Here is a 24467-nt window from a genome sequence, read left to right as displayed (position 1 = left end):
AGTAAGAATGTATATTTATTTCAATATTGGAAGGAAAAAACTGAATTGCAAGTCTTGCAGAGTGAAACTCAGATTTTGCATAATGTATCGATAGAAACCAGAATCATTTTGGTTTCAATACTTGTGATTGAAAGTAAAAAATATTCAAAAGATGACTTAAAAGTTTTAATTAAATATTTTTTTCAATATTTTCCACATAGTTAATAGCTGCTGGTCTGATTTTTTTTCTTCCTTATAGATTATATTCCTTACTTGTGGATCATATTCCCTGGTGTTTGAAAGAGCAAAGGACCATAGTTGTACTATAGGTAGATGAAAGAGGAATGCTAAAGGAACAGGGTGTAAGTATCAAAGGACAGTGGGAAAAACAGGTGTACCTGAAGAAAGTAAGACTATCTCAATACTACTCAAAAGCTCAAAAGCTGAGAAAGAAGTAACAGAGCCTTACAGCCTCATAAGCCTTCAAAGGTGAAGACCCACTACACAAAGCCACAAATAATTGGTTTCCCCCACCTATGATAAGGACTGAAAGACAGAGAAGCGACTCTGTAAAAGGAAGCAATTACGAGTCTTCTTGAAACTTTAGTGGCACCTACTGAAATATAAGGGCTGAAAAGTAAAGGATAATATAGGGCTAGGTATAAAGGACATGAAGCCCTGAGTAAAAAGAGCAGGATTCTCAGTCCTTAAAGTTGAGGAAAAGGAAAAGAAATGCGGCAATATTGCCTTATTGCTGGAAAAGGCGAACAGGGGAAAAAGGAATATTTGTAACTGTGACTATTTTACCTTGGCTCTGTCTTGTATTTTTCCACAAGGAGAAATCTTGCTAAAGAGCACGTATTCAGTTCAGAACATTATAGAAGGAAAGCACTGACAGGAAGGGAGTTAATAAAAGATTAACCGCAGACAAAGAATGTGTATTCAAAGAAGACATGCTTATCTTAGTAGTTACAAAGTAGCACCTACAGAGTACGTTGCTCATGTCACGTAGACTGGTCTAAAAGATTAACATTGTATCTCTTTACCTTCCTGTAAAATTCCTCTCTCACCTCCTCCCTTGAATTAGCACAATAAAAGGGGACAGCTAAAAGCCTGGGGAGGAAGGAGCAGGAGAAGCAGAGAAGCCGGGACTTTTCCATCTGTTCCAGGCAGCCGGGGAATCCCATCTCCCCCGGGCTCAAAGTGTTGCCTCATTTGAAGATTGCTTGTGTTTTGTGTGTTTTATTTCTTGCGCTTGCTTGGCAATCACTCTTGCGAGAGTCTTGCCTAGCCTCACCCTGGCGAGGGTCCCGCGCTGTCTCGCCCTTGCGAGGGCTATTTTCTCACCCTTGTGAGGGTTACTTTAAACTTCGTCCTTGCGAGGACTAACTCACCCTTGCGAGGGTTATTCTCTGAGAGGAATTCAGCAATCAACCAGTAAGCCGAAACAACAGAACGGTCGCTCAACGCGACAGCTGGGGGCTCGTCTGGGATCTCTAATCGTCTGGGATCCCTTCGCCTTACTGGTTCCAAGGTGTGACTTTTGTCTAGAAGTGCATCTCCTTCACTTCATTCTTCTTCGCCTGGTATAGGCTACGTCGACAAAAAAGTAAGTATGGGCACCTCGATTTCTCAAGTTTCGTCAGGGCATAGGGACGAACTTTCTAATCTAGTGAAGAAAGCTAATTCCTTTCAAAAAACCATGGTATCACTGTGTACCCTATTTCTAAAAAATCTTTAAATAAATTTATAATTTATATTGAGGCACACTGTCCAGCCTATCCATCTGCTGGAACTCTTAGCCATTCTCACTGGGAAAAATTAGGAAAATATTTACATGAAGTTCCCAGAGCTCCCATGGCTATACTTATTTCTTGGAGAGCAATAATGGCTGCTATAACAAATATTTATCCTCCTTCTAGTCTTCCTGAAAATTCCTTTTCTCCTGTTTCTTCTGACTCCCACTCTTCTAATTCAAAAACTTCTAAGCCTCTTGCAGCTCATTTGGAATCAAATTCTTCTCTACTACCTCCTTACTCAGATATTTCTTCCCCTCCTCCTTCTGCTCTTTCTTCTCTTTCTGATTCTCCTATTATGAATCCTATGGGAGGAATCATAACTAATCTTTTGTCATCACCCCTATCTTTAGAAACAGAAGAACCTTCTGCTTATCCTATGACTATCATCCCTGGGGGAGGAGGCAATGTTCATAGTAACATTGAGTTTAAAGTTTTGAAAAATATAAAAGATGCAGTTACAACTTATGGATTGCATTCTCCTTTTACTAGGGGAATACTTGATTCTTTGGTTACAGCTAATACAGTTATGTTATTGTATGATTGGAAAATGCTTTTTTCTATGCTTATGACTCCAGCACAATATATTGTGTGGCAATCTGAATATGAAAAAGGTATTGAGGCTGAAATCCGCAGGGGTTTGCCTGCTGGAGTAACTGAATATCAGTTACTGGGGAAAGGTCAATTTTCTACTCTAGCACAACAACAAAATTCTCCTCATCGTAGTTTTGCCATTATTCATATGTGTGCTATGAATGCTTTAAAGCGAGTGGATGATTCAGATTCTCAGTCCATTCAAGCATTTTTAAAAATTATGCAAGAACCTGAAGAACCTTATGCTTCATTCATAAGTCGGCTTCAGACAGCCTTAGATAGACAGATAGATAATCCTGTTGCTAAACAAGAATTACTTATAAAATTGGCTTATTCAAATGCTAATCATGATTGTCAAAAAATTCTACAGCCAGTCGCTAATAAGCCAGGAGTGACTTTGGCTGAGTTTTTACAACTCTGTAGAATTGTAGGAACGACTACTCATAAAATGGATATGCTTGCTACTGCAATCACAGCTTCATTACCAAATCCTAATTCTGCTACCACTTCTCCTCCTGATGCTTTTGCTTTAACACGCAATGGTAATTGTTTTAACTGTGGCAAGCCAGGACATTTTAAAAATCAATGTCGTAAGCCAGGGGAGGAGCTGCTTTCGTGGCCAAACCAGAGGTCCACCCTCTTCATCTAAGCCAAAAACTATCTGTCCTCGCTGCAGGAAAGGCTATCATTGGGCTTCAAATTGTTATTCTAATCCTTCTCCTTCACAGCCTTCAGGAAACTAATTGAGGGGTCTTCAGCTAGCCCCGCCACAAAGGCTGAACTAACTGCCACAACGTTTCCTGTGGTATTGTTAGAGGATCTTGTGTATGATGATCCTGGTGCTGTTTTTACTCTTCCTTTAACTGCAACGCTTTTCAAACCTCTTCCTCCTTCCACACCTGTCTTGCTTATTCCCAATTCTTCTCTTACAATAGAGGGTGTGGTTGCAGCTCCTTACTTATATGATTCTTCTGCTCTTAATAATCTTGCATTGGCTGCAATAGGAGATCGTTGCTTTTCTTTAAAAAAGGGGACAGTAGTTGCTACACTTATAATTTTGCCTCTTTTTGAACCTCTTTCTTTGCTTGCATTGCAGCAACCTGTTCAAGCTTCAAAACCAACTCTTTCTGTTACACTCAATGGTCGAATTTTTGAAGGTCTGACTGACACCGGAGCAGATGTTTCTGTTATCCGTTCTAATGAATGGCCCTCTTCTTGGTCTCTCACAGAAGCTTCTTCAGTGCAGGGCGTAGGTGGTGCTCAAGCTGCTAAGGTCAGCTCTCATTGGCTTTCTGCTTCTACTGAGCATTCTACCTTAACTGCTTATCTTAAACCCTATATCCTTCCTCTACATTGCAATCTTTGGGGACGTGATTTACTTTCTCAATTTCAAGCTTATATTCAGATACCATAGTTTTTCTATCAAAATGTCTATTTCTCCTTTATCTCTTACTCTTAAAACATCTATTCCTGTGTGGGTGGATCAATGGCCTCTCACCAAAGAAAAATTGGAGGCTTTACATCTCCTTGTCCATCAACAGTTAATAGAGGGACATATTGAACCATCCACCAGTCCTTATAACACCCCAGTCTTTGTAATTAAAAAGAAATCTGGCAAATACCGCCTTCTTTGTGATCTTAGAGCCTTGAATAGGATTATTCAACCTATGGGGCCACTGCAGTGTGGTCTGCCTAATCCTAATTTGATCCCAGCTGGATTTGATCTCATAATAATAGATTTAAAGGACTGTTTCTTTTCTATACCTCTGGCACAAAAGGATAGAATCATCTTTGCATTTACAGTGCCAGAACTCAATAACTCTAAACCCACATCTAGGTATCAATGGAAAGTTCTTCCACAAGGTATGCTTAATTCATCAACTATGTGTCAATATTTTGTCAATGAGGCTCTGCATCCTTATAGATCTCAATTTCCTAATTTTCTTGTATATCATTACATGGATGATATCTTAATTGCAGCTGATGGGCCAAAGAGGACGGTACAAAAAACTTTTCCGATCCTCTTGACCACATTAGCAAAAGCAGGGTTACATATAGCACCTGAAAAAATCCAGTCTCACTATCCAATGCAATATTTAGGTCACAAGGTTTTAGCTTCCTCAGCATCTCCACATATTCCTTCACTCACACTTCCACAGCCAACCACATTGGTTCAATTACAGCAGTACTTGAGAATTATTAACTGGGCTAGACCATATCTTGCTCTAACCACACAGATGCTATCACCGCTTTTTCAAGCACTAGTAGGATTAAAAAATCCTGCAGATAAGGTCTATCTTTCAGCTCAGCATCTAGAAGCTTTAAAGCAAGTAAACACAGCCCTAGCAACTCAATGGGTAAATCGTGCACTTGCAGACACACCACCTTCTCTTGCTATTATTTCCACTCATCAATTACTGACTGCAATAATTGTTCAAGTATCTAATGCAAAAAATCTTCATTTCTTGGAATGGTTACACCTACCACATACTCCAAAAACCTCTATTTTTACTAAAGCAGCACAAATGGCTTTTCTTATACAAAAAGGGCGCAAGAGAACCAAAGCCCTGATGGGAATGGATATTTTTACATTGTATATTCCTTTTAAGATTAGTCAATGGGAACCTCTTTTTCAGACTTCCACAACACTGCAGGATGCATTGGAAGATTGGTGTGGCCAAGTGTCATGCCACCTTCCATCTGATGCACGACTGCAGGTGTTGAAGACAGTTCCTTTTGTTTTACAATCACCTTTTGTCCAACAGCCATTGAAGGAAGGCTTAACTGTCTTTACTGATGGTTCAAAAAATATTGGAGCATGTGCATGGTGTGAAAATGCTCAATGGAACAAACGCTTAACTGCCCCACAGAACTCAGCACAACAAGCTGAGTTAGCTGCTTTTTCTTTGGCCTTGTCTCTTTTTCCACAGGAATCCTTAAATGTAATATCTGATAGCATGTATGTTACTCAGATGGTTGCTCATATTTTCGATGCATATATTTCTCCTGTTACCCCTCCTTCTCTCATGACACTTTTTTTACAGCTTCTGACACTACTGAAAAAGCGAGGGAAACCTTTATTTGTAGCTCATATCAGAAGTCATCAGCAATTGCCTGGATTCCTGGCAGAAGGCAATCATATGGCAGATGAGGCTTGTAAAATTATGGCCTCCTCTCCTCTTCCACAACAGCTTTCAGCTGGGGAGAGTCATGACTATTTCCATCAAAATAAGAAGGCCTTGGTACAGCAATTTGGGATTACATATCAAGAAGCCACAGCAATAATTCAACAATGTCCAACATGTAGCTTGCAGGCCAAAGGTATCCCTGAAGGTGTTAATCCTAGGGGTACTCAAGCCTGTGATACATGGCAAATGGATGTAACTCATTATCCTCCCTTTGCTCCCTGGAAATACATTCATGTATCAATTGATACATATTCAGGGTTTATTATGGCAACATTACAAAGAGGAGAGGCTACTAAAAATGTTATTAATCACTGTATTCGGTCATTCGTAACGTTGGGATGTCCAAAAATTCTCAAAACAGATAATGGTCCTGCTTATGTCAGTTCTCCCTTTGCTGAGTTTTGCCATAAGTGGGCCATCACACATAAATTTGGCATACCTTTCAATAGCCAAGGTCAGGCTATTGTGGAAAGGGCAAACCAAACTCTGAAAAATGCCCTTGATCAGGGAAAAAGGCTTAGGCCCCCGAACCTCCCGGCGTTACAAAACATCTTGAACATTACTCTCTATTCTCTTAACTTTCTTAATCTTACTGGCTCTCCTTCTTCCACAGCGGCTTCTCGCCACTTCACCAAGCCAGTAGTTCCCTCTTCCCGTCCTCTTGTTTATTTCAGACAGCTTCCAGATCCTGCGTGGAAAGGTCCTGCACAGCTCATCACCTGGGGAAAAGGTTACGCTGCTGTCCAACTTCCTGATCGAGTGCTTTGGGTTCCTGCTCGCTGTGTCAGACCTTACCATGGCAAACCTAACTCTAACTCTAATTTTTCTTCTGATATCAATATTTCCTGTCTTTTCTCAATTCAGGGCATCTCCTGATGCTATTTTTACTTTTCTTGCTGACACTGTTACCTTTATTTTTAAAGATAATCTCCTTTCTGCATGTAATTATGTTTTCCAACACAATGGTAGCTTTCTTTCGCCTACTTCTGACATTACTGTTCACTATTACTATTCTCCTTGTTTAATATTTTTAACTATACATGTTACTCTATCTACTATAGGATCTTATTCTTGCTTAGGATTTTTTCACAATCACACATACTTTAATCACACTGTTCTATTACTTTCCACTCCTTCACTGGCATCTCCTCCACTATCCTCTGCTTTTCCTACATTGCCATCTCAAGCTAATTCTGAGACAACTTTTCCTGGAGACAAACTGCAATGGCATCTTCGTTGCTGCTTTCCACCCTGTGATGTCACCAAATGCATATTGCATCATTCATCTTCCTGGGTTCCTGTTCACTACAAAACACCTGTCGTGCGAAGACGCCACCCCATCCCTGATGACACTCATCGTAAGACTACAGCTCCCATTCGAGCTCGCCATCTTGGGTACCCTGTCTTCATCGCTGACAACTCCATCTCTAAGCGGTCTGCATCTCGTGCTGTTCCAAGATTTGGCTATCATCGCACTCCTCGAAGCATACAACCTTCTACAAATGAACATCAACCTCAAGATTATACCTGGACTATCCTTGATTTTCAAGGAAATATTTTAAACACCACCACTAACTATACTAGATGGCCATGGTTTCCTCAGCTTTTCATGGATTTTGCTGAAATGGGGACAGGAGTAGAAAAATTTGCAGATAAAAATCTACAAGCTGATATATGGGACAAGCAAGGCTCCTGTTCTCCAGCACCTATTCACAACTTTAGACTATATTTTTGTCCTGCTCACAGTACTGGTGCTTCTCGTGCTGCCTGCGGTGGGGTAGTTGACAGATATTGTAAAAATGGAGTTGTGTATCCACAGGTCATATCTGGTGGGAAGCGCCTACCAAAAATGACTATATTCATATTACCCGTGCTCAAGAACATCTTCCCTGCTCTTCAAGGCCTTGTTGTGGACAGAGACTAAATCCACTCAGAATCACATTTACTGCAAAAGGAAAGACACTTACAAAAAAACAATGGATGGTTGGGTTTACTTGGGGAGGACGTCAGTGGGATGGTCTAGGAGATGAAGGGAATATTTTTACAATTCGTCTTTCTATATCTATGTCTAATTATGATATTGGTCCCAATCACAATTTGAAATCAAACTTTCTACAAAAACCCAATATTCAGGTGAATCCATTAGTACAATTGGTTAATTCCTCTTACAAATTGCTAGCAACTACACTTAATGATTCATCCAAAACTGATCAATGTTGGCTTTGCTTATCTGAATTGCCACCATTCTATGAAGCAGTAGCTTCCAATGAACCTATTAGTAACTCCACCAGTGACACACAATGCAGAGGGAATACTTCCTCCATCACTATCACTGACATAGTAGGTAAGGGATGTTGCCTAGGAAACATACCTGCCAGTCACTCTCAATATTGTCAGAAGGTTTCATCTGGATATCACTGTGATGTATATTTACCAAAAGAAAGATTAGACCTTAACATTGGAGGCTATGGTCCTCTATACACCACCTCCAATGGCAATATCACAGCTCGTCTCAAAGGACAATTCTTTATCCCAGGTAATAATTCTATATGGGCATGCTCCACAGGAGCAACTGCTTGTGTTCATGGTGATGTTCTTATTGCTCAGAAATCCTTTTGCATTCAGGTAACACTGATTCCAAAGATCACAATTTATCCAGGGTCAGAACTTATTAATGAACTTGAATCTCCACAATTTCCCCTTCATAAAAAAAGAGAAGTAATAACAGCTGTAACACTATCTGTATTGTTAGGCCTTGGGGCAGCAGGTGCAGTCACAGGTGCAGCAGCTTTAGCTGTTGGTCATCAACAGTTAGCTACTCTTAGTTTACAAATAGATGAAGATCTCAAACGAATAGAGACTTCAATTACTGCTCTTCAAAATTCTCTCTCATCTCTGGCTGAAGTGACTCTTCAGAACAGAAGAGGTCTGGATTTATTATTTTTAAACAAAGGGGGATTATGTGTAGCAATAAAAGAAGAATGTTGTTTTTATGCTGATCATTCAGGAATTGTTAAAGATTCCATGGCTGAATTACGTAAACGATTGAAGGATAGAGAGAATGAAAGACAACAAGGACAGTCATGGTATCAAAGCATGTTTAATTTTTCTCCCTGGTTAACAACACTATTATCAGCCTTAATAGGTCCTCTTGTGTTATTGCTTCTTGCATGTACTATTGGTCCATGTGTAATAGGACGTTTACTAAAATTATTGAGGGATCGTTTGAAAACACTTGACAATGAAATTAACAATACTCAAAAAACAGTTAGCTTTCTTACATCCAGCATTGAATCAAAAGATCTGGTCAAAAAACCGCTGTTGGAATGGTACTCTGACCAAGAGTCAGAGGAGAAAATAGACATTAATAACTTCTTTTCTTTAAAAGCCAGCCACGACTCGGGGGATGAGGACTTCTCCTCGTATGAGCTGGTTCTGCAAGGCATCAACAAACCGAAGGGCTTGTTGCCACCTTGTGAGATACTCTGGAAGAGAAAGAACTCTACCTAGAGTCATGAGCACAAAAAATGAAGAAAAGGAGGAATTGTGACTATTTTACCTTGGCTCTGTCTTGTATTTTTCCACAAGGAGAAATCTTGCTAAAGAGCACGTATTCAGTTCAGAACATTATAGAAGGAAAGCACTGACAGAAAGGGAGTTAATAAAAGATTAACCGCAGACAAAGAATGTGTATTCAAAGAAGACATGCTTATCTTAGTAGTTACAAAGTAGCACCTACAGAGTACGTTGCTCATGTCACGTAGACTGGTCTAAAAGATTAACATTGTATCTCTTTACCTTCCTGTCAAATTCCTCTCTCACCTCCTCCCTTGAATTAGCACAATAAAAGGGGACAGCTAAAAGCCTGGGGAGGAAGGAGCAGGAGAAGCAGAGAAGCCGGGACTTTTCCATCTGTTCCAGGCAGCCGGGGAATCCCATCTCCCCCGGGCTCAAAGTGTTGCCTCATTTGAAGATTGCTTGTGTTTTGTGTGTTTTATTTCTTGCGCTTGCTTGGCAATCACTCTTGCGAGAGTCTTGCCTAGCCTCACCCTTGCGAGGGTCCCGCGCTGTCTCGCCCTTGCGAGGGCTATTTTCTCACCCTTGCGAGGGTTACTTTAAACTTCGTCCTTGCGAGGACTAACTCACCCTTGCGAGGGTTATTCTCTGAGAGGAATTCAGCAATCAACCAGTAAGCCGAAACAACAGAACGGTCGCTCAACGCGACATGTAACTTTAAGTATTGTCACTTTTGATCTCTAGCTATAACACTGTCACATAATATTCTTAAGCACAGATGAGTAGATTAGTTGTACACCTTAAGTTCAACACATCAGAACTGTATATTGTGTATAATAAATCAACATTGTTTACATATCAATGTAACAGGTTTGGTGGGCAGGTATAAATAGTAAATAAAAGAAAACATTCAGTTTCGTGATCTATGCTCTGTACCAAGCAGGAAACCTTCTGTCTAACTGGATTTCATTTCTCCAGTTTCTATAATATTATAATATAGTCTGTTTCAAAGTTGTTCATTTGAGCATGTCCAGGACTAGAGTCCACATTTATATTGATTGAAGCAAGTGTTGAAAATAAAGAATATTCTTCACTAAACTCTATTTCTTGTACGTTATTGCTTGATCGATGGATCAAATTTATACACCATCCATCTACAAAAAGTTATGCCAAAGCTGTACTAAATCCCCAGAACCTAAATCAAATTCCTTTTGTTGTGTCCCTGACAACTGCAGTTCCCAGTCTGGTCCGCACTTCGGGCGGGAGCACCAACCATTCCCATTGGTTGAGGCCGTTTGACAGCTGCTATAAAAGGGAGCTGTCAAACGGCATCAGCTGTTGTCGCCAGCTGGGCTGCCAGCCCAGCCTGGGCAGCCGCGGCAACCCGTTATGCTTCGAATAAAGCAATGTTAGCCTTCAGTCTCGTGTCTGCCTCGTGTGTCCGCCGGCTACACAACACTGGCGACGAAGGTGGGATGCACAAATGAGAGGCAACCGGACTGAAACAGCTGAGCAAGTCACTAATAAAAAGAGCCGAAGCCGCTGAGAGCTGAAAGTCACGAGCCGCAGACAACCTCTGTGTGCCCGAAGCTTTTGAAAAATCTCCATTTGCTGAGGAGAAAACCCCCGGCCAGGCACTGCCGCTGGCGCTACCGAGAGCACGAAGCTCAAGCCTCCATTGCTGAGGAGAAAACGCCCCCGCCAGGCACTGCCGCTGGCGCTACCGAGAGCACGAAGTTCAGAGCCTCCCTCACTGAGGAGACGGACGCCGCCCACAGGCACTACTGCTGCCATTCAAAAAGCCGCCGAGACGAGCCGGTCTACCTGTCAAACCTCGAGGAGCCGATCTATCTGCCAAAGGCCGAGACGAGCCGGTCTACCTCCGAGAGCCGATCTATCCGCTGAAGGCAGAGACGAGCGGTCTACCTCTGAGAGCCGATCTATCCGCTGAAGGCAGAGACGAGCCGGTCTACCTCCTGAGAGCCGATCTATCTGCCGAAGGCCAAGACGAGCCGGCCTACCTCCGAGAACCGATCTATCTGCCGAAGGCCGAGATGAGCCGGTCTACCAGTCAAGCCTAGAGAGCCTGATCTACCCAGCAGCCATTGACAACGATCCCCAACCAAAAAGGGCCTGGTCTACCTGTCAAGCCCAGAGAGCCCGATCTACCCAGCAGCCGTCGACAACGATCCCCAGCCAAAAGGGCCTGGTCTACCTGTCAAACCCAGAGAGCCTGATCTACCTAGCAGCCGTCGACAACGATCCCCAGCCAAAGGACCCGATCTGCCTCGCCGACGACGAGAGCTCCCTGCAGGTTCCGGTCTACCCCATCAAGAGTTCCCTGCAGGGCCTGATCTACCTCGCCGACGACGAGAGCTCCCTGCAGGTTCCGGTCTACCCAGCCAACGCCGAACGCTCCCTGAAGGCCCCGATCAACTCGAGAGACACTGAGCACTCCCAGCCGGACCCGGTCTACCGGCAAAGGACTCTACCCCAGCTGGGGATTCCCCTGGGACTAGGAGCCTATTTGCAGGTCTGCCATGTCCCTAGCTAGGGGGAAGAGGTGTTGTGTCCCTGACAACTACAGTTCCCAGTCTGGTCTGCCATGTCCCTAGCTAGGGGGAAGGGGTGTTGTGTCCCTGACAACTGCAGTTCCCAGTCTGGTCTGCCATGTCCCTAGCTAGGGGGAAGGGGTGTTGTGTCCCTGACAACTGCAGTTCCCAGTCTGGTCCGCACTTCGGGCGGGAGCACCAACCATTCCCATTGGTTGAGGCTGTTTGACAGCTGCTATAAAAGGGAGCTGTCAAACGGTATCAGCTGTTGTCGCCAGCTGGGCTGCCAGCCCAGCCTGGGCAGCCGCAGCAACCCGTTATGCTTCGAATAAAGCAATGTTAGCCTTCAGTCTCGTGTCTGCCTCGTGTGTCCGCCGGCTACACAACACCTTTAAAGGCTAAAATTTAAATGTAACACTGAGATTTCCAAACTAGAATTACTTCAAAAAGATTTATTCCTAGTGTCTTACATGTTTCAAAACAATGCTGACTAGACAAAAGCAAGAAAGAAACAGAACAAAAGGCTATTTTGAAATTAAATAATAGATTGTCCCTACCTTTTTCTATTTAAAATAATATAAAGTATTTAAAAACCCATGATATTTTCCCTAGCCAATTAATAACATCTGACGATAAGGAATACCTTCTGGAAATATACATTCTATTATTAAGGCTAAAATTATTTCTAACTGAAATGGTAACATTCATCAAAAAGCATTCATAGTTGCTAATAGGCTAACCATATACAAACCCAAATAGATCACGACCAGACTTAGTACAAAGAAACTTTATTATACCAGCAAATGGGGATGTGGCTTTCAGATTAAGAGAAAAATCAGTAATAAAAAAAATCAAGCTTAAATGGAAAACTGCTTACAAAAATGTTTTGCCTGTCTGTCTATCTAAGTATCAGTCATACTATTGACATCTCTGTTATCAAGCATCAGAGAAATCAGGAGATCCAAGTAGACCAGATAACAGATAACAGATAATCAGAGTAGAAAGGGACCTTGTAGGTCATCTAGTCCAACCCCCCCACCCAAGCGGGAGACCCTACACCATTTCTGACAAATGGCATTCCAATCTCTTCTTGAAAGTCTCAAGTGATGGCGCTCCCACAACTTCCAAGGGCAGGTTGTTCCATTGGTTGATCAAATGAGTATAAAGATTTATTACAAGCTTAAGCTCTCTAGAAGAATTTGAACTACTAATGGTCCAAGCAAATTGGTGGTAGATAAGAATTCATAGTGGGCTGGACTTAGATCTCTTATGTGGACACAAAGAGACTCATTACTGATGATGCATTTGACCCCCTCCCTCAGGCTCAGCCTCATCATCTCCTACACTTCAGAAGCTATTCCCAATATCTGTGCAAGAAATCATGTATAAAATATATCAGATAATTATGCAATGCAGTCATTTAGGGTGCTGATATTACTGTATAGGACAGACCCAAGTTCAACCCATAGGTATGAAAGCATATAAGGTCACTTTGGCTGAATTATAGTAAGGATAAAAATTGGGGAGCGAGAAACTATATATATAATAATGCATAAAAGTGCATACAATTTTTTCATGCATTCTTCGAAATTACATATTGATGTAGAAATCAAATGAAATATACTAAATATCGGAAAAGTAAAAATCCGGTTGGCATATTCATCCATCTTCATTTCTATATTGTATGTAGGCAGACTGCTACAAGACTGACTAATACTCAGCTGTCAAATCTAGATGAATTTTGCACAACCAAAGAAGAGCTAATTCACTTCTTACACAATTAACAACTTAAGTATTAAAAAGTTTTTTTAAATGACATTCCTGTTACTTATTCAATAAAGGGACTATATAGCAAGAATTGTCTATATGAGCTTGTAGTTTGCAGATAGAAGCAGAAATGATTGTTATTTACTAATAGATGTTTGCAGTAGTAGGGATTAATTGTATGAGAAAAAAAAGGAAATAAATTCAACTGAAATTATTTACTAAATGCAAATAAATTTCCTTTCTTTTTCATATCTATCAGCTTGTCAAGTGTACCTATTTGGCTGCTATGTGGCATATAATTGATGATTGATAATTTTAATTGATGAGACTAAAGCTGTCGGATACTTTTTATGACTATTTAATAATACAAATCTGTGCTGCATAGCAGTCCATTTTGTTTAGTAGCTCACATTTAAAATCATCTCGTAAAAAGACATTATGATCCTCTACATAATGCTATTATTGGAAGTCATAATACGGAAAAAGTGATGTTTGTTATTATGCAGAGAAAATTAGAATTATTTTAGCCCACTGATCATGTCTTTCATCAATTAGCTGATTTGAATGGCAACTTTGAGTGGTCTGGAGATGGAAGCGTCATCTTGCCTAAAAATTAAGTCTTAAAACTCTTAGCTAGTAGCTGTGGTAGCCCAGAGGAAGAATTTGTCCACTACCATTGAATTGGCAAATTTTGGCTAAATGTAGTATGAATGTATATCAGAGAATTGCAAACTTGAGTTTTAAGATCTAGGTTACACTCTTTGAACCCACTCCAAGTAGTAAGGTAGCAAGAGAAAGATCACTCTGCTTTATTTTGCCAAGGATGTTTAAGCATCTGATTGGGCTCCATTTAACCTTTCTTGCTATTGTGGGCACGATTATGTAATATGAAGTCAGGTCTATCAACAAAGACCTATACTCAAGCAGACAGCAAAATGCCTGGACTGTGAATGTAAACATTGTTGGCAGGCAAACAGAAAAATTGTTAAACCAACAGGACATAATGAGACTGTACAGATAATGGCTTTGGCTTCCAAAGTCACCTTCTTCTGCTTAACTGTCCAGACAAAATCTCCATGTATATCACCTCCTAGAACCAGAGGATTTCACCAACTATCATCTAATCATACCTACATAGTACCAAAACTCTCATTGTGCTTATCTGTTTGTTTGTATCCTCAAGTTAACCCAAACAGTGCATTATACTCTAGCATTTTTGAATCAAGATCAGGGGTGGGATTCGCACCTATTCGCTAGAACCAGTTGTTAATATTCTAAGAAGTTCGGAGAACTGGCCTAATCCTGTAAGGAAGGCAGGAAGGAAACATTCTGGTGTTGCTTGCAGCAACTGCCTCTCTGTTAACCCTTATTACATTCTTGGCAGGACTAGACTTCCTGTCTCAGGAATGTCTCTGGAGTTTTTTCCCTTCCTTTGTGGTACTATGCTTGTGTGGAGTGACCATTCAAAGTTACAATGGCATGAAAAAAGTGACTTATGACCATTTTTCACACTTATGACTGTTTCAGCATCCGCACAGTCATGAGAGGCCAGGTGAGGAGATGTGTGCCTCGATGTGAGTGATAGAGTTGGCCATGCCCAGCCAATAACATGACCACCAAGCCATGCCCACCACCTAAGCCACGCCCACAGAACCGGTTGTTAAAAATTTGAATCCCACCCCTGATCAAGATACCTAAATTCCATTAACTTGAAGAATGTATAAAAAAATACCCAGAACCTGTTACTCCTGTGGAAGCGAAGTTCAGATTTATTTGCAAAGTTGTTGGTGCTACAGTGCCCTTATGGTGGGAGTGTACAGGGACCAGCTTCTGATGCTCTCTGGTCAAGTAAAATTAATGTGGAAGCTGCCAGTAAGTTACAGAAGCTACTTCTGCCCCTACTGTGTTTTTGCCTGCCCATTGGGTCATTCTGTTTATATATTTTTATAAGTAAATATTGACATTACTGAAGTTTGTTTGCCATTGCAATTATTTTTCTATTGATCAAATATACTCCTCTCAGATGATCATGGTTCCATTGAGGATTGATATAGAAAAATTCAAATTAAATGTATTCTATGGTTACCTCAGACTGAATTACCTTTTCTAAAAGTAGGATTAAATAAGTCACAGGGTGGTTAAGCAGTGCATATTCTTTTGGGGGACAAGGTGGTTAAGAAGGCAAAGTCTGTACAGCTATAGAAGCTCCTGAGAAAACCAATTTTCTTAATCCCTTTCAAACTAGGTTTAGAGCCGGAGATGAGATAGAATCAGTCATAATAACTCCAATTAATGGGTTTGCATAAGGAAGCATGAAAAAATCCAGTCTTGAATTATATTTCAGTGGGTCTCTCTCAATTAGGGATATTATGTTGTAATGAATCTATTTCTGCTTATAGGAAAGGCTAATAAAAATATAATTATGCTTTTATTGTTGTTCTGTCTTTATCCCATATTTATAGCACCCACGTGTTTTATACTGCACTTCTCTGATTCTAGAGTGAAGTGTCCATGGAAATTCTCAATCATCCAGATCATGGTTGTCCCAAAGGTGCTTTTTAAAGAGCCAACTGTACTTTCTTGTTTTTCTTTGATAATGTTTCATTTCTCATCCAAAAAGGTTGGTTGGAGGTTTATCTGTATCATCAAGGTCACTACTCAAGTGACTTTGCACAATTCAGGTGATCCTAACAACACAGAAGACCTCCAGGTGGTCTTAATGACTTGCTAAAAGAATGCAAATGACCAGTTATCTGCAAGGAGTATAAACCCTTCCATTCCCTGCCATCCAATCAGAGCTGAAAAAGCCTCTTGGGTGAGAAGCGAAACATCTTCAAAGAAAAACCAGAAAGTTCAGTTAGCTGTTGAAAAAGCACATTTGAGTTTTTGAGTGAAGCTTTATCAATGTATGCAATGGTGAGAAAGTTTGTTTTTGTTCTTCTGTGCAGCTTGTCACACACCCAGATGCCAAAGAGAAGTGATTGCCCTAAGATCACTCTCTTGACTTCCGTGCTTAAGAAAGGATAGGAAACTGAGTCTTTCTGCTTCAAGTCCAGCAACATAACCAGTACATTCTACTGGCTTTTTGAGAATTAAGTTTACATATTCTAATTGAGATGGAACTAAGGGAAAAAAACAGATTTGTAGTCTGGGAGAGTTTCTAAAGGTATTGCCGTACTTTCACATGACCCCGCTAAGTGTTTAGCATGGTCCAGAAAGCTGGTGTCATACAATAATCTCCACACTGTTCATGTTATAGTAGTGAATTCATTAGTAAACCAGTGATCATTGATAAATGTAACATATAAAGTATATTTTTTCTTTCTTTCTTTCTTTTTTTCTTCATTTGTATTTTGAGTTTGAGATTGTCACTTTTCTAACTTTTTTTTTTAAATTAAAGATGGGAATTGATTTGTCTATGGATTAAATAAATAAATGTGTGTTCAAAAACAAAAAAAATCATGGTCCGGAGTGCCTATTTCTAGATTTAAGTCCTGTAACAAGTACATGATGGATAAAGGGAGCTTGCCATTGCATTTTATATTTTGTAAATTATTTTGAGGTATATTTGCATTTGTAATGTCACAAAGATGTTGAATAATTAATGTTCCGTGCAACATGATTCTACCAGCCGAATCCTCCTGCCTGGCCCAGTGGGAGATCAAGTCTGGTCCATAACCTCACCTTTCAGATTAATAACTGTATAGTTGGTTGTCCTTCACCTAAACATGATTAGTGTTGACAGATGACCATTGCCCTGCAAATATCAATTTACGTAGGTCATGCTCAGAGCTGATTCCTGACTCATCCAAGAGAGTTATACTAGAATGAGTAATTGGCTTATGTTATCTGAATGAAACATACTGTACATACCAAACCAATGCATCACCCTATGGCATTTTTCAGATCAAATCAAATTTACTAGTATGATAATTTATCAAAATACACAGTATTTTTGATTGTAATGTATATCATAATTATATTGCAATAACTATCATTTCTCAAATTTGACAGGTAGGTCCTAGGGTAAAATTTTGCCACATCAAATGCCTTTTGTGGATGATTGCTAAACATCATCTATGGAGCTTACAACCAAAAAGATATGGGACCAAAAAAAGAGGGGGAGGAATGAATTCCACTTCCTTCTATCTCATGGGCACAAATTCAGAAAAAAATCTGCATTCCAATAAGGTGGTGTTGAAAGGCTTGAAAAAAAGAAGAAGTCTCTGAGGATAAAATAATGAAATACCTGGAGGAAGCGAATGACAAAGCAATTGGAGAGGAAGAGATAGAATTATTAAACCAAAATATAACATGGTCCGAACTGAAGTCAGCAATAGAGAAGCAAAGTAACAATAAAGCACCAGGACCAGACGGGATACCGGTAGAACTTTACAAAATTATCATAGAACAAATTGGACCACTGATGCTGGATGTATTTAATGAGGTACTGTTAGCAGCCAAGATGCCGGACTCGTGGAGGGGAGCCTTAATTTCGCTGATCCCGAAGGAGGACCTTGATCATAGACTTATTAATAATTATAGACCAATTTCGCTCCTGAATGCAGATTATAAATTATTCTCTTCTATAATAGCCAATAGATTAAAACAGGTTTTAAATACTTATATCCATGAAGATCAAAACGGATTTCTCCCATTTCGACAAATTAAGAATAATTTAAGAACAGTGATAGACATTTCAGAATACTATGAAGCCCACCCAGAAAAACAATTTGCATTTATGTTCTTGGATGCTGAAAAAGCATTCGACAACTTAAATTGGCATTTCTTAATTCAAAAAATATATAATATGAATCTTGGCACCAGATTTGAAAATGTCATCACTACAATTTACCACACTCAACAGGCAAACATTCTAATAAATGGGGAACAAACTGGCCCGATAAAAATAGAAAAAGGGGTAAGACAGGGTTGCCCTCTCTCCCCTCTGCTTTTCATATTCGCTCTAGAATCTCTTCTGACGTACATTAGGCAAAATTTGAGAATTAGAGGTTTGAGGATCAAATCAGAAGAATATAAAGTACAGGCTTTCGCAGATGATTTGGTTTTTTTCTGGAGGAGCCCATAGAAAAAGGACACAACTTATTAGAAGAACTAGAAAGATTTGGAGAAGTTGCGGGATTTAAAATAAACAGGGAAAAACAAAATTAATGACTAAAAATTTAACAGGAGACCAGAATAAAGAGCTAGAGACAACAATGGGAATACAAGTGACAAAAAAATTAAATACTTAGGAATTTGGCTAACTCCACAAAGCAAATCGTTAAAAGAAAACAATTATGATAAACTTCTCCAACAAACTAAGAAAGACTTAGATTTTTGGAGCAATTTACAACTTTCCTTATTGGGCAGGATTGCTTTGATTAAGATGAATATTCTGCCAAAATTTCTATATTTATTCCAGACAATACCAATTAAACTAAATAAAATTTTTTTTACGGAACTAAACAAGATAACATTGAATTTCATTTGGCAGGGGAAAAAAGCTAGGATTAACGTAAAAGCCCTACAAGATTTGAAAAGCAGAGGAGGGTTAGCCTTGCCAAACTGGGAAATATATCATACGGCAGCCACCCTCCTATGGATAAAGGATTGGGTGAACCTAACCAACAAAAGAACACTAGTATTAGAAGGCCACGATATGCAGAAAGGATGGCATGCCTTTCTGTGGGAATCTGGGAAACCCAGGCAATCATATTTCCATAGGCATCTTATCAGGGACTCTTTATTAACTAATTGGAAAAAAGTACGTAAAAAGATTTATTTAAAAATACCGATTTGGATATCCCCAATGGAAGTGATAGTACACCCTAATAATTTGGATATAACCAAAATGATTAAGTACGAAAATTTATTAGACCCACAAGGAAAATTGAAAACACGACAAGAACTGCAAGAGCGAGGATCTATAATTGATCAGTGGGTGTACCTACAAATTCATAGTAAATACAAACAAGACATTAAGGAATTCGGAATCTACAATAAATTACAGACCCTAGACAAAATTCTACTAGGACCAAGTAAAAAAAATATATCTAAATTTTACAAATATTTATTAGAAACAGAACTAGAACAAGAAATTGTCAAGGGAAATATGATTGCGTGGAGCAGAAATGTGGGTCGGAGCATTACCCTAGCAGAATGGGAAAAGATCTGGAACAGGAACATTAAGATCACAAAATCAGCAGCTTATAAAGAAAACTTATATAAAATGTTTTATAGATGGCACCTGCCCCCTTCGAGATTGGCGAAGATGCACCCCAACACGAGCCCCAAGTGTTGGAAATGTCAACACATAGAAGGTACCTTCTTTCACATGTGGTGGTCATGCAAGGAAACCCAGAAGTATTGGCAAAAAATTAGGCACTGGCTAGAGGAAATAACCATGGAACAAATTGAGTACAAACCAGAGTCCTTCCTTCTAGGAATTTTTGATAAACAAATATCCAAAAAGTCAAAGTATATTACAATCCACATCTTAACCGCTGCCAGACTGGCATTTGCCCAGTGCTGGAAACTACCCTCTATCCCCACTGATCTTATGGTTATTCAGAAAATCTTACAATGCGCCGAAATGGACAAACTAACACAAGCATTAAAAATAAAGAATCTTCAACCTATTATAGCAATTGGAATCCTTTGTACATTTGGCTTAATCAAAGATAGATCACCTCTAAGAAAATTAAGGCCGAGGCCTCCGAGGCAGAGATAAAGAAAAGCACTGCCGATGATAGTCTGGAAGAAGAAAAGACCTTACAGACAGTCACAAAAATATGGTTTTATTATAAATGTTTTCTCTACTTCTGTTATCCCCACTTTCCCCCCCACCCTTCCCTTCCCTTTCCCTCTTTCCTCTCTCAAGCTTTCCTCTCTTTCCCTCTTGGCCCATGCCAAGACTTGTTATCTTTTTGTTGTATATACTTTGTAGCTGTGTTGTCGTTGACTTTTTAAAAAGTAAAACTAATAAAGTTTATTAAAAAAAAAAAAAGAAAATGCCTTTCTTCCAAGGGTTCTTTTTTTCCTGCTGGGAGTGCTCCAGAGTAAGGACACAGACAGGCAGCTACTTGGAAGGCAGGTTCCTTTAATTTTCAGGAAGGCAAGAGATAGCAAGAAGTCTGCGTTCCTGGGGCTAGCCAGCTTTGTGTAATAAACTCCTGATTTTTATACCTTTTCTCCTTTTGTGTGTGAGTGCTTAAATCCTGTCGGGGGGGGGGGGTTGTCTTCATTTCCATCAGGGGGTAAACTCTGCGGGGTGGTTTGATTGGATTATTAGTTTCATTTCTTATATTTGTTTAGTGGCAATCTCCTGTCTGCTATGGGTCTTTTGTCTATTTGTTTTGCTGATTTGGCGTGGCCTTTTGTTTGTAAGGGATTTATTTTTCTTGTTTCCCTAGCTTTAATTACTTGGCTTTTGTCTAGGGGGCTTCTTTCAATACCTTTTATCAAATCTCTTTTCCTATGCAAGTTTGCTTTTATGGCTAGCCTGATGTTCCCCTCGCATTTTTCCTGCTTGGGTTTCACCACTGTCCTCATGAAGTTCCCTTTCCACAATCCTTCATTTTTTTTTTTTAAAAGGGTGGTCTCTGATTGAATGTCTGGGTATACTTGTTATTTGTGATCAATCTGGATCATTATCATAGCTGCCTGTCTCCCCTTTAATTTTCTCTTCTGAGAGGGAATACAGGCCTTTAGGCAGCTAAGGCAGGGTGGTACACAGACAGAGGCAACACATGGGGGCTCCAAAGACACAAATGGTGACTGCGGTTGTTATGAGGATTTTGAGCCAATGGAAATCTGGCATCCATGAGAAGAGCCATGAAAAGTCCAGGAATGATTGCTCCTGACCAATATTCTGAGATAGCTCTTTCAGGTGGTGGATGTCCCTCCCTACGAGTTCTGAGGTTTCGTCCAGATTGAGGCAACACATCCCTTGGAATTTTTCACAGCCATAGTTATGCTTCAAGAGAAGGAAGCCTATTGCTGCCCAATTCTCCAAGGTGGCTTCTTTGACCTCCCTCAGTTCTCTGTTAAGGGCATCCAGGGCATGGGAGGTCAAATTCAAGCTTTTTTGCCAGGGTACATGCTAGTCTATTCAAATTTTTAGAATTTCGCACTGCCAATCCAGGTACCCCTACCAAGGATATTGCCAATGAGATGTATTCTGTTTTTGTGGGAAGGGAGACTTTGGAATCACAGTCTGAGTCTAGGGTTTGGAAGGCTCTCCTGTGTCGTCTCTGTATGGATGGCATAAGCATGGTTAACCTTCCCAAGGTGCAGGGGCCATTTGTGGCATTTGCAGGAAGGTATGAGTAGGCTTTTAAGCCACAAAGGAAAAACCATCCTGGTGGGAGCTTCAGGTAACTATATGAAAATGATATGGTCTCTGTATAGTTGCATTTTAGTTCTGTGTTGCTAAGACTGGTGTATTCTGTGACCCTAGGTGTGCTGCACCCAGTGACATTATGATTTCCCTCCTGCTAAGCAAAAGTTCTCTTGCTAAACATTCCCATATGTTTTCCTTTCTCTGGCATAAGCTTTGGTTCCAGGAGCGCAGTTTCTTGTGTTACAAATGTTACAATTATTACAGATAATAATACATAGAATACATTGCATTTCATGTTCCCCATTGCTAGATTTCTTTTCTTCCCTTCCTCCCCCTCTTTTTTTTTTAATAGCAATATAAAAAAATGTAAAAGGTCAAGTATCAAAAATTATGAGTAAAGTCCTTTTTGTTAAAAAAAATACGATGAAAAAAGGTTTTAAAAAAGGGAAAAAATGGAGAAGGTGAGACAAAAATTAAAAAAAAGTTTATAACTCAGCACCTGAGAGTCCAGTTGCTTTGCATGTGTCCACTGTAGCCAATTAAAAAAACGTTTATAACTCAGCACCTGAGAGTCCAGTTTTGTGTAATGCAACCTTTGCACTTGGTTCCTCACAGTGGTGTGATTTAACAGTGTTGAAGAATGCTGCAAGCGTCCATTGATCTGTGTCCCGATCTTTCTTGAGTTTGATGGGTGGGATTGATTGTGGTGGAGTTTGGCTATGGTCTATGACTTCTGGCTTTGCATGTGTCCACTGTAGCCAAAAGTCTCATTCTGCAAACCTTTATGGCAATGTGTGTAGTCAGTAAAACTTGGTGGGGTCCTTTCCACCTGGGTTGTAGAGGGGAGGTTCTGGTGAAGAACTTGATCCACACTCAATCTCCTGGCTCATATGGATGCAGGGCTTCTTCTGGGGGTAAAGTCTGTGTCAGCGCACTCTGGGTCCAGAGGGTCTGTAGTCTCTTTTGCAGGGCTGTAAGATAAGAAGAGAGAACCCTATCCCCCCTATCTAAGCAAAGGGAATGAGGATCTAGGCTGAGAATAAGGATCCTAGTAGGGTATGGGGGGGGGGTTGACCAAAAAGGATCTCAAAGGGGGGGGAATACCTATATCTTGTCTTGGTCTGGTTCTGAAATAAAAGAGGGCAATTGGGAGCACTTGTGGCCAGGAGAGGTGTGTCTCCTTTAAGTAGTCCCACTTCTGATGTATCCCAGCCCCATAAGGAGGGTGGCAGGCTTTTTAAATCTTCATGGAGTCCTGTGTTGCTGGTTATCAGCATGATTGTCTTGTGTGTGCCTTTTCCTGGGATTTCCAATTGCAGCCCCTGTTTTCCACATGTTATGGTAACTCCCATTTTACACAGGAGATCCCTTCCTAGTAGAGACAGTGGGGACTGGGGGCAAATAGTAAATGCATGGTCTACTGTGAAAGGTCCTAGTTCTACTGGTACGTTGTGAGTAAATTCTACAGGGATTATTCCTCCCCCCCCCCACCCATTATGCTATCCTGAGCCCCTTCAGCCACTGAAGCTTTATATGGTAGTTCAGGAATGAGGAGGTGGCTCCGGTATCAACTAAGCAATTGTATTTCTTTCCTCCTATAAGGATAGTAACAATGGGTTCCCTTTCTGGGCCGTTTTTTAAAGGGATAGCTAGTCCATTGAAGGTAGCCATGAATTCAGTGCTTTCATTATCATGCTCTAGTCAAGAAGGGGGTAAGTCTTGTTCTCTCCTTTGCTCCCATTGATGTCTACTGTTATTATTTTTTGGAGGAAAGGGAGCACTGGGGGGTGCTTGATGACTGAAACTTTGTTGCTCAGTGTAATGGGCTGGATTATTGCCTGGCCTCATGTTTCTAGGTGGTGGGTGATACCGGTTGCAGGGGGGTGATGTTGCCTACATTGCCTGCTGAAATGACCTTCCTGTCTGCACCTATAACAATGCTGACATTTGCCTTGCGACCATCCTGCTTTATCGCAATACTAGCATTTCTTTGAATTATAGGGGGTTTTACCTGACATTTGTCTGGCCTCATGTTTCATTACAGAAAACATTTTAAAGTCTTCCTGTCTTTCTACTCATCTCTTTCTATCTTTCTCTTCCTCTTTCAGCTTGTCTCTTTGGTCATAGACAAAGTTAGCAATCCTGCGCAACTCTGCTATGTCTAAGGGGTTGGGCAGTTAGAGATGAAGCCGTGGAAATGTTCTTTAATATCTAAGGTGGACTGATCCACGAAGGCTGAAGCTAAAATCCTTTGGTCCTTCGGGCAGCTAAGGTCTAGGTGGGCATATGCAGTAGCTGCTTCTGACAAGTGGACCCAAAAGGCATCAGGATTTTCCTTTTCCCTTTGTGTTGTTTCTTTTGAAATTCAGACTAGTTTAAAAGTTTTTTTTCTTATTTCCTCTAGAGCTTCTAGTAAATTATCTTTTGCTCTAGTGTATTTGTCCCATTGATTGGTATCATTATAATCCCAGTCAGGGTGATGTATTGGCCCTGCGATGTGGGCTGGGGCTGCCTGACCAGGGATAGTTGGTGGTTTGGCTATTTGGACTGTTTTTTTTTTTTTTTCTTCCAAACAGTTTTAATAGTTCGTCTTTCATTAGAAAGACTTGTAACAGCAGAGTCATGTCACCCCAGGATGGATTATAGCTGTCTATGATAGATTTCAGGGTTTTAATAACTGTTTGAGGATCAGCCCTGAAAGCTGGGGTATCCTTTTCCAGATGACTAGGTC

Source organism: Pseudonaja textilis, chromosome 4 (genome assembly GCF_049901715.1).
Source record: "Pseudonaja textilis isolate UNSWEBS1 chromosome 4, rPseTex1.2, whole genome shotgun sequence".
Classification (NCBI taxonomy): domain Eukaryota; kingdom Metazoa; phylum Chordata; class Lepidosauria; order Squamata; family Elapidae; genus Pseudonaja; species Pseudonaja textilis.
This window is presented reverse-complemented; position numbering follows the sequence as displayed.